Here is an 11748-nt window from a genome sequence, read left to right as displayed (position 1 = left end):
TCATCTCAACTCCCGAGATAAGGATGCCTTCAGATCCTGCACAACCTTCCTACTCTTGCATGCTATAAGCATGTCATCCACATACAAGAGTAGGAACACCCTAAAACCATCCTCAAGAGACTGAACATAAACACAGGGATCAAACTCACACCTGAAAAGTCCAATGCTGCGCACATAGGAGTCGAACCGCTTGTACCATTGCCTCGGTGACTGCTTCAGCCCATACAACAACTTTTGCAACAAACAAACCTTTTCCTCTGATCCTGGATCCCTGAAACCGGATGGCTGCTCCATGTAAATCCTCTCCTCCAAATGCCCATGGAGGAACACCATCTTGACATCCATCTGCTCCAGCTCTAAATCCTGAGCTGCTACAATGCTCAGCAACACTCTGATGGAAGTATGTCTGACGACGGGAGAGAAGACCTCACTGAAGTCGATGCCTTCCTTCTGGAGTATCCCTTGGCCACTAACCTCGCCTTGAATCTGATACCTCCCTGCTCTGAAGGCCCTTCCTTGCGACTGTAGACCCATTTACAACCAATGGGCCTCTTCCCCTGTGGCAACTGCACCAATCGCCACGTCTGGTTCTGGTAGAGAGACTGCATCTCCTCGGACATCGTCTGGACCCTACCGCTCTCTGTCCTAGCTCTCAATAGCCTCCTGATACGTATATGGATCTCCATTCACTGTCACCAAGGCATATGACAGCATCTCCTCGAAGCCATATCGTTCGGTTGCCTGATGGTCCTCTTGGGCTTGTGTAGGGCAACACCGATATCAGTCCTCATCCAGCTCATCCTACTGGACCTTTCCACCTTGATCATCGTTGAGTCCTCTCCACCTGTGGAGATACCTTAGGTAGGTTCTCCACCTGAATTCATGTCCTCCCATAGTACCTGCAAGAGGCAAAATCAAAGAGGTAAGCTGTCCAGCATGCCCTGCTGGACCTCCTCCTGCTCCTGCTACTCCTCCATGCCTGCTCGCCTCCGTAGGACTGACTCCTCATCAAAAGTCACATCCCGACTAATGATGACCTTCTTTTCCAAGGATCCCATAGCCTGTATCCTTTAACTCCTCACGGATAGCCTAGAAACACCATCTTGCGTGATCTGGCATCTAGCTTGCTCCACTCACCAGATCTAATGTGCACATAGGCTGTGCACCCAAATACCGTAGATGGCCCAACCCAACTGTCCTCCCAGACCACACCTCCTCTGGAAGCCTGCCATCTAACCTGGTGTGAGGTGACCGATTGACCAAATAACCCACTGCATCAACTGTGTCAACCCAGAATGCCTTTGGAAGCCCTACCTGCAGCCTCATGCATCGTGCCTTTTCCAGAAGTGTTCTGTTCATCCTCTCGGCCACCCCATTCTGCTGTGGAGTCCCCTTAACTGAGAAGTATCTCCTGATCCCACACTCCTCACAGTAGTCCTGGAACTCTCTGCTGGTGTACTCTCTACCATTGTCTGACCTCAGACACTTCACGCTCCTCCCCTGCTCCTTCTCCACCTCGGCTCTCCAATCTTGAACTTGGTGAAGACTTCTGACTTCTCTCTCATGAAGTAAATCCAGAGTTTCCTTGAGAAATCATCAATCAGGGTCATGAAGTATCTGGCCCCATTCCTAGCTAAAACTGGGGTGGTCCCCACACATCTATGTGTACTAACTCAGAGGGACTGCACTGCGGGCTGTACTGATGTTGAACTGAACCCTCCTCTATTTTCCCATCTGGCAAGGCTCACAGATCTCCCTTGTAGCACCATCCTCCAGATCAGAGATGAGTCCTCTCCTGCTTAACTCCCTCAGCCCCTTGTCACCCATGTGGCCTAAGCGGTAGTGCCACATCCTGTAAGCCCCTTGCTGGTCCTGTGCTGCAGCTGCTGCATCAGACTCTCCGGTCACCACAGATCCCTCCATGCGATAGAGATTATTGTCCAACCTCCTACCTCTCATCACTACCATAGCTCCATTGGAGATGTTCAGTACTCCGCTTCTAGCCCTACTGCTAAAGCTGTATCCACTGCGCTCCAAGTAGCCTAGTGACACCAGATTCTTTTCCAGCTCCGGGACGTGCTTTACATTTGTCAATGTCCTCACAATCCCATCAAACATCCTCACCCTGACTGTCCCTATCCCAGCCACCTTGCAAGAATGATTGTCGTCTAGAGTCACTGATCCCTTATCTGTCTTGGTGTATGTCGCAAACCAAGACCTATGTGGTGTGTAGTGATGTGAGCACGCAGAGTCTAGTGTCCATTCTCTATGTAATGCCTGTGACCATCTAATACCATAAGTAGATCATCCTCCATCTGCTGCCCAGCAACTGCACTCACTGATTCTAAGCCACTTCTTTCTCCCTTCTTGCTCTTCCATAGTGACATTCTCGCTTGAAGTGCCCGAACTCATTGCACTTGAAGCATTTCATCTCTTTCTTTCCCTTTCTGGACTTGGACCGCCCCCTGGACTTGCTTCTGCCTTGCCTCTACCTGTCCTCTCCCCTACTGCCAAACCCTCCTGGGGAGTCCAATCTCTGGTCAACTTTTTCCTTTGCTCATTAGTCCTCACACCGAGACTATGTCCTCATATTCCAGAGTCTCCTTGCCGTAGAGCAGTGTAGTCACCAAAGAGTCATATGATCCTGGCAGCGAACACAAAAGCAACAGGACTTGTCCTCCTCATCCAGCTTCACCTCGATATTCATCAACTCCATGCACAACTGGTCGAACCTCTGAATTGGCCAATCACATCAGATCCCTCCTGCATCCGAAGATGTACAACCTCTTCTTCAGCATTAGCTTGTTGCACATATTCTTCCCCATATACATGGTGTGCAACTTCGACCAAAGGCCCTTCGGGGTCTTTTCTTTCAGCACCGAATACAACGCCGCATCCCCAAACATCCTCTGATCATCGAGCATGCTTTCTTCTCCAACGATGCCCACTGTCTATCTGTCATTCCCTCAGGCTTCTCATCTAAAGCCTGATCCAGATCTGCTTGCACAGAAGATCCTCCACCCAGATTTTTCCACATGAAAAAATTTTTTTACCATCAAACTTCTCAAAATCAACCTTCATATTGCTTCCCATGATGGATCCAAGCCAAACAAGCAATATACAATCAAAAGTGTAGAATATATCTTGATGGTACCTTACTGAAAATTTTCAGCACTTGGGATCTTCAACTTCTCGTGCTTGGAACTGCTTCCTCACCATTGTGGCTCTGATACCAACTATTGGAGCATGATCCTGGCTCCTCCCATGACCTTGGGTGCAGCAGAACTAGCAACGAACAAATCTGGAGACTTCTGGACTCGATCAAAGGCTCTTGACGAAATCAGCCTGGTTGCTGTCTTCTTCGTCAGCCTTTCGTTCCAGATGAAGAATGCCTCTGAAATCACCTCTAAAAAATCCAAGATCTGGTACCCAACCAGAGCAGGCCTGGACGAGGTCTTTCAATTCATAGATCTCAAATCAGGATTTTAGATAGAGAAAAGATAGATGGAGACAGACCTTGCAGATCTTCCTGCTGCAGCCTTTCCTGTAGATTTGTTGATGGAGATCTCACCCGTGCCTCAAAACCTCAGATCAACTCCAGATCTGAGAGGAACTTGTATCAACCTCTTGCAAGAGATTTCAGATCTGACCTGATGTTTGGGTGGCTGCAAGAGAGGGAGAGGAGAGAGAGTTGGCGGCACAAAGGGGGAGGGGGCTAGCGCCTCCCCTTCTTTTCTTTCCTTTTGGGACCTGGTGGCAAGAAACCCTAGGTTTCTTGCTCCTGGGGCATGGAGAATTACTGGAGGAGAGGGAGAAGAGAGAGAGAGACTTGGGAGAAAGATTTTGTATTCTTGGCTTTATCAAACCTATACAAGTACATGTATATATAAACACAGGGTCAAGTGACCCAAACCCAAAACTCCCTTGACCAACTCTATGGGAGATTAGGTTAACCCAAGCCCATATACACCCATGACTCACCTAATCTCACCTATCCTGGGCTAGACCTGGCCATAAAGAGTTGGTCCCTTGAGGCCCACATAACCTAGACCTCAAGAACCCGAAAGGCCCACAGCCTTTCAACCTAGGCCCAACTAGCCCTAGAGCCTCCATGAAGCCCTCATGAATGATGGACCTTGGCCTTAGCCTTGGCCCCCTGGGCCTTGGGCACACCACCTGGATCACAACAAAGGTTGATATATTTCTTCTAGATGTGCACTCTACTCCATAGTGGACCAACTGTCGCCAACATCCACTACAAGATCTCAACAAGATCATTTTATATGTCCGTCAAACTCCAGCAGCCTCACTACGAGCAATCATATCATCGCAGGTCAAAGGATCATTTACACAACTACAACATCAAGATGATCACTGACAATCGATTAGAAATCTAAGTGATCACTCATATAATCATGCTCAATACTAGTTGCTCTTCTAACAACTATCTGTACTCGTTGCTCATATCTTTATATTGTGGATCGAGATTCATCTATTCTGAAGAAGTGATCTATGCATCGATCTATCCGGATCGATCACCATCCTCATGATGATATTATGATCAGGAGTATTTAGAAATTTTATACATACCTCTAATTCTCAACACTTTGAGAATATATATCGAAGTATTATTTCATGACGATTCAAAGAACATCACTCTTGAATGAAAATCAAACTTGCTCTTTTATTGATGAAATCAATGTTTTGAGTATAAAATTATGCCCAAGATTTATTACAATAAGTTAGCCATATTGGCTTCTAGGATATGCATCTAATAATCTTTCACTTGGACTAAAGCCAATTGCCCACTAATCTAAATCCCATCTTCTCAAGGTGGACTTTATTTTTGGCTGCTTAATTATTTTGTCAGTAGATCTGCCACATTATCCACGGAGTCTATTCTTTGCACCTCAACATATTTTTTTTTAAGATAGTCACGTATGATATGGAACTACTGCTCAATATGCTTTGATTTGTAATGAGACCTCAGCTTCTTAGCAAGTGCTATGGCTCCATTGTTATGCAATAAAATGGTATGACATTTGATGTTATTATCTCAAGCTCTATGATGAACTTCTTGAACTAGAAGCCTTCTTTCGTAGCATCCGAAGCAGTGACATATTCAGCTTCTATGGTCGAATCCACTATGATGGGTTGCTTGAAACTCTTCCAGCTGACTACGCTACCATTGCATGTGAACATATATCTTGATGTAGACTTTCTATCATCGAGATCAAACATAAAGTTTGAATCAATATACTCCTCGACTTGCAACTCAGAACCTCTTTAAAGATCAAGAATAAATTTTTAGTCCTTCTTAAATACTTAAGGATGTTCTTCATACTTATCTAGTGCTCCTCGTCTAGATTCGACTAATAACTGCTCATGACACTCACAATAAAGAAATATTAGGTCGAGTACATAGTATGATATATATAAGGCTCTCTATGATCGATGTATAAGAAATCTTACTCATGTGCTGAACTTCCTCAGATATGGTCGGACACCTTATCTTAGAAAGACGAATACCATGCCAAGAGATAAAAATCCTCTTTTAGATTTTTTATGCTGAACCTTTTTAACATTTTTTCTATGTACAACTTTTGTGATAAGCCTAGTATCCTTTTAGATCTATCCTATAGACCTTTATTCCAAGAATATAGAATGTTTCTCCTAAATCTTTCATTAGAATTTTTTGGACAACCATCTTTTGACCTAGATCAATATAGGAATATTATTCTTAATGAGGAGAATACCATCCACATATAATACGAGAATATTATTGTACTCTCACTGACCCTCTTATATACACAAGATTCCTCTTCATTCTTGACAAAATCAAATGATTTGATCACTTCATTAAAATGAAGGTTCCAACTCTGATAAGCTTGCTTTAATCTGTATATAAACCTTTGCAGCTTGTAGACTCATCATCACCGTCATCTAATGTGAAACCCAAAGACTGTTTCATATATATATCTTCCTCAAGATATCCATTTAGGAAGGTAGTTTTTACATCCATCTATCAGATTTTATAATCATAATAAGCTGCAACAGTAAGCAGAATGCGAATGGATTTCAGTATGGCTATGGATAAAAAGATTTTTTAATAGTCAATGCCTTCACATTGACTATAACCTCTTGCCATATGCCTAGCTTTATAAGTCTCTACCTTACCATCTGCATCTATTTTTTTTTATAGATCTATTTACACCTAATAGGTACTATACTCTCAGATGGATTACTAAAGTCCATACTTGGTTCGAATGCATTGAGTTAATTTCTGACTTCATTGTATCTAACCATTTTTCAAAATCGATGTCAGATATTGTCTCATCAAAGATATTAAGATCATCACCATATCCTTATATCCCATAAAAAATATTTTTTTTATTTTTTCGTAAGCATATCCATGTAACTTTCAAAAGATAGAAGATCCTGCTAGATCTATGAGGTAAAGGAGAAACATCAACAACTGGCTCATGAATAATGGTTCCTAAGGATCTATAGCTCTTTGCTCATCAGAGACCTTCTCTTCAAGCTTAACTAACCTCCCATTGCCACCATCTTGAATAAACTTTTTTCTAAAAATATGGTATTCTGACTCACAATCATATTATGATCTTGTGAAAAGTAGAAGTAGTATCCCATGATTCTTTTGAATATCCAATAAAATAAGCTATTACAAATCTATCCTCTAATTTATTAGCTATCTATCTCTTGATATAATCGGACATTTGTAAATTTTAAGATAACCTAGACTCGACTTTTTACCATATCATATCTCATATGGTGTGGTAAGAATAATTTTGATGGAATCCTATTCAATAAATGAATTACGGTTAATAAGGCATGTCCTAAAAATATAAGGATAAACCAGTGAAGCTATCATGGATCTGACCATATCTAATAGGATCCTATTTTTTCTTTCGCATACCTGTTAAGCTGAGCTATTTTAGGAGGAGTCCATTGAGAGACTATATCATTGTTCTTAAGATATCTCAAAAATTTTCAGCTAAGGTATTCACCTCCTCGATCAGATGGAAGAATCTTAATGAGTTTGTCTGTTTGTTTCTCTACTTTATTTCTAAATTTTTTAAATTTTCAAAGACTTCAGACTTATGTTTCATCAAATACAATATCCATATTGTGACAGATCATTGATAAAGATGATGAAGTAGCTATAACATCCCTAGCCATATCAAATGATCCATATATATTGGTGTGTACCAGAACAAGTAACTCAGTGGCCTTTCTCTATGTCCCATAAAGGGTAACTTGATCATTTTTCTTAAAGACAAGATTCACAAATTGGATATGACTCTAAATCAAAAGAGCCAAGGATCTCATTTTTTTTTGTTTGTTTATCTGTCCTCTCCAATATGGCCTAATCTATGATGTCACAAGTATTTTTGGTTAATTTCATCTCGGGATCTCTTTTGACCTACGGTACTCATTACTTGCTTATTTTAATTCACATTTACATCAATATGCAAGTGATAAAGATATCAATTAAAAGACTACATGCAATCAATTTATTTTATAAATAAATAAAATAAAAATTTTTATTAAAATTAAAATCAAAATTATTTTATGCTAGCATAGATATAGAAATTAAATTTTGACTAGCTACAGAAATAAAATAATAGTCTTTAAACTAATCTAAATCTTGACGGTAATTGAAGAGGATAAATACCAACACTTCTTCAGCAACTTTTGCTCCATTATCGATTCGAAAGATCATGTCACCTTTCCTCAATCTCTACTTTCTATTAGATCCTGCATTGAAGTATATATATGAGCACTCGAACCAGAGTCTAATAACTAACTAGAAGTAAAAGAAATTGTAAGGTTAGATTCAATTATGAGCATACCTTTTGAAGGTTTGTCATCTTTCTTAATCTTCAGACTCTCCAGATAGAGTGGACAGTTCCTCCTCCAGTAGCCTTTAGCATCACAGTAGAAACACTTTCTCTTTACTTCAGCCTTCTTGAAATATTCTTCTTTGTCTTGCTCTCTTTCTTCTGCTTCTTTATGGGTTTACTCTTCTTCTTCCAACTAGATTTTCTCTTGAATGAAGAAGGCTGCTCTATAGTGAGAACAGTGCCCCTTGAACTCTTCGAAGTTCTCTCAGTAGTGACCAACATGTTGATCAATTTGTGTATAGTATAATTAAGTTTGTTCATATAAAAATTTATAATAAATTAACTATATGAACTTGTAAGGAATTGAAGGATCAAATCCATCTATAATTTTTTTTGCATATCAAGCCTGAGCTTCTCAAGCTTCTCAATATCCTTGATCACTATCATACAATGTTCATAGACTGGCTGCCCTTCGTGTATCTTGAGATTGAAGAGTCTCTTGGATACTTCAAAGTATGCTGTGCGGCTCTGCTCACCATACAACTCTTGTAGGTGAGTGATCATAGCCCTGACATAGAAGCTAGGACATAGCACTTAACCTGACTGTCTTCATCCATCCACTTTTCATATATTATTTTTGCTCAACAGTAGGATGATTTGGTAATACTAAGGGTTCCTTGGTCAAGTATAAGGCCTAATTTTTTATAAGTCAGGACATTCCTGAGGTTTCTAAGTCAGTCTTTATAATTGATTTCGGTCAAATAATTAGACTCAAAGATGCTTGCTAGAGGGCTTGAAGTTGACATGGTTTAACTGCGAGGTAGAGATTCAAGTTAGATTTTATACTTCAAATTTATATTTATTCTAGAAACTTTAAGAAGCAAATAAAGACTTCCACTATTTTTTCAGATCTCTCCACTCTTCGGTTGGAAAGCAAAAACCCTAATGTGACAACTAAGTTTCTAATGGATACTATGATCCCACCAATGCCATGCATCTCACCTAACTGTTATGATAACACGTACATCGATGTATGGATAACTCTTTGCTCAGATGCTTCTCTAAGCATGTTACAGCAACTTGATCTCTAAGTTATGTGGGTTTACTTAACAGTTATTGACCACACTCCTTAATTAAATCTAACCTACCATTTATAAATAGGTACAAAGCCATCATTGGGTCCTTCACCTAACAATTATTGAGCCCAACCTCATCATTATCTTGGAGCAACTCTTTATGAATAGAGTGGTTGCATATTTTCAGTGCAACTGAACTATTGTGACCAGTCGAAAATAATCAACGTCAGTACCATGCTCGCACATCTACAAAAGTGGAAGACTAATGGATTTAATATTTATGGGCAGATTTTGGTTTAGGACTCATTTAATTAGTCATCATATGATCAATCTAATTAATATGGCTAAACTAAACTACTAAGCAACCTTATTCAAGACTCAATCTTCTAAATTAACTAGATAAGTAGAGATCAATGGAGATCCTCCTGTTACTTGCTTTAGACATCCATAAATTGGTCAGATAAGAGAATGAAATTAATTGAATAACCACCTCTCAATTACTTATCTTAGATACCAATAGGTCAATTGATCCAAATAGATTAGCTTAAGTAAATCAGACTCAAGCTATTGAGTCAAATTAGAGCCTTAGATTAATCGATTCTATATATAAAATTTGATCAATTTGATCGACAATAATTGTATGATCTTAAACTTAATTGATCTAATCTTAATCAATCTTGAGTCAGTTTGATTAATTACTTAATCAAATTGGACTCATTATGTTCAAATCAAAAACTCTAGATGCAATCTAATTATATGATCTAATTTTTGATTTACCCATGATCAAAACCCTCATGCAAAAATATAAATTTTAGATTCTAAAATCAAATTTTATATCTAAATTCTTTGCATGATAGATAAATTTTAAATCATAAAACTAATTTTCAGATTTAACATATATATATATATGTAAATTCAGATCTAAATAAAAATTTAGATCATAACATGATATCATATATCTCATATATAAATCATGAATCATACTGAAACTAACTTTTAAACCTAAATATGCAATCATACATCTCATATATAAATTATAAATTAGGTCAAAATAATTTTTAGATTTATGCATGCATCTATATATCACATATATATGAACTAGAAATTAATATAGAATAAATTTCAGATCTATGTATGCCTTTACATATCGAATATATGAACTAAAAATTAAATATAAAATAAATTTTAGATTCAAAGCAATCATCTATACATCTTATATATTAAAAAATTAAATTTTAAATTCTTTTAAAAATATGTATGTCAATTTCATGCATATGAAATACGTGGCTCTAATACCACTATTGAAATTTTATGTAGGGGCATGCATATATATTTCAAATTTTTTTTTCTAAACAACATAGTGAAATAGAAGATTAAAATATTTTTAATTTATATCATGCATGCATAAAATATAGAATACAAGGATCTACTTTATATACTGAAATTGAACATATGCTGAATTTTTTGTTGAAATTAAATATGTGATCGAATCACATACTCGTAATTTTTTTTTTGAATCTAGATCTGAAAAAGAGTAGATTCTTTCTTAGCCATGCAAGTATCCAACCTATATGGGTATCCACTCATGATCAGTTTGGAATAGCCCTCTTTGATATTGATCTTTTTTCTTCAAGAACAATCACCCTACGAATATGAACGAAGCCTGGATTGTGATCAACTCTTTGATCCTTGTCTTGATCTTTTTCTTCTTTTCTTTTCTTACTCTTCTTTTCTTGATTATAAAATAACCAAGATCTACAAACCAGCAAGGAAGGAGAGATGCCCAAGCTCCTCTTGGGTGTGGAGATGGAGGATGCCCAATACCTTTGGGCATTGGAACCAAAAGGGAGAAGAGAGGGAGGCATGGGGAGACCTTATGAGATGTGGGAGCTACTGAAAATATCATCATAAAAGTCTTAGAAAAGATCTTTTTAAATAGACAAAAGGTTTGAATCTTATTCAAAATCAAATCACCCCTTAATACAAGTCCTACTTACTTTAGGAATCCTTATAGCCTTAAATACTTGACCCCCTTTAGGAGATCCATTAGGGCCAACTATTGGAGCCTTTTTATCCATTGTTTCACATGCCACATGGGGCTTAGGAGATATTGCATGCTGGTCCTTCACATCTTCTTTTAAGTGGGCACGCCCAACTTGATCAAATCTAGTAGCACCTCTATGCAAACAATTAAGAAAATTGATTAAGGATTTGAACCCTTAATGCATATGATCCAAAATCTTAGGCTCCAATAATTGGAGCCCAATGAATTTAATTCATTAGGTTATTAGTAGGTAATTAACTTAGATTAATCTTATCAAAATAAGTAATTCAAGTGTAAAAAAAAATTGGATTCAACTATGTGCTAGCAAGGTTACCCTAAATCTTAATAGGATTTCTCTAAACCAAATTAAGACTTCATAAGTCTAATTATTTATTTCAAATTTAATATATTTATTGTGTGACCCCATAGATTTAATTCTATTTGGTACTGGATATACAATAATCTCTATTACAATATCATTGAAACTCTTTTCAATGGATCGGAATGATTTCACTCTAACTCATCAAAGATTGTCGATCCTGAGCAACCCTAGTAAGCTCTCACAATCCATCAGTGACATCTAGCAGTATATAGTGGCAACCAGTAGAATCAAAATAGAACTTCAAGGTGTAGTTCACATGTGATTCAGTCCCTCTATCATGAGTCCCAACTAGATAGTAGGTCATGGATAAATTGTCAAACCTCATTATCAGTCATATGATAGATTCGATCAGCTCAAGTCTATTTGTGATTCTCATGAAAA

The sequence above is a fragment of the Elaeis guineensis genome, chromosome 4 (assembly GCF_000442705.2).
Source record: "Elaeis guineensis isolate ETL-2024a chromosome 4, EG11, whole genome shotgun sequence".
NCBI lineage: Eukaryota > Viridiplantae > Streptophyta > Magnoliopsida > Arecales > Arecaceae > Elaeis > Elaeis guineensis.
This window is presented reverse-complemented; position numbering follows the sequence as displayed.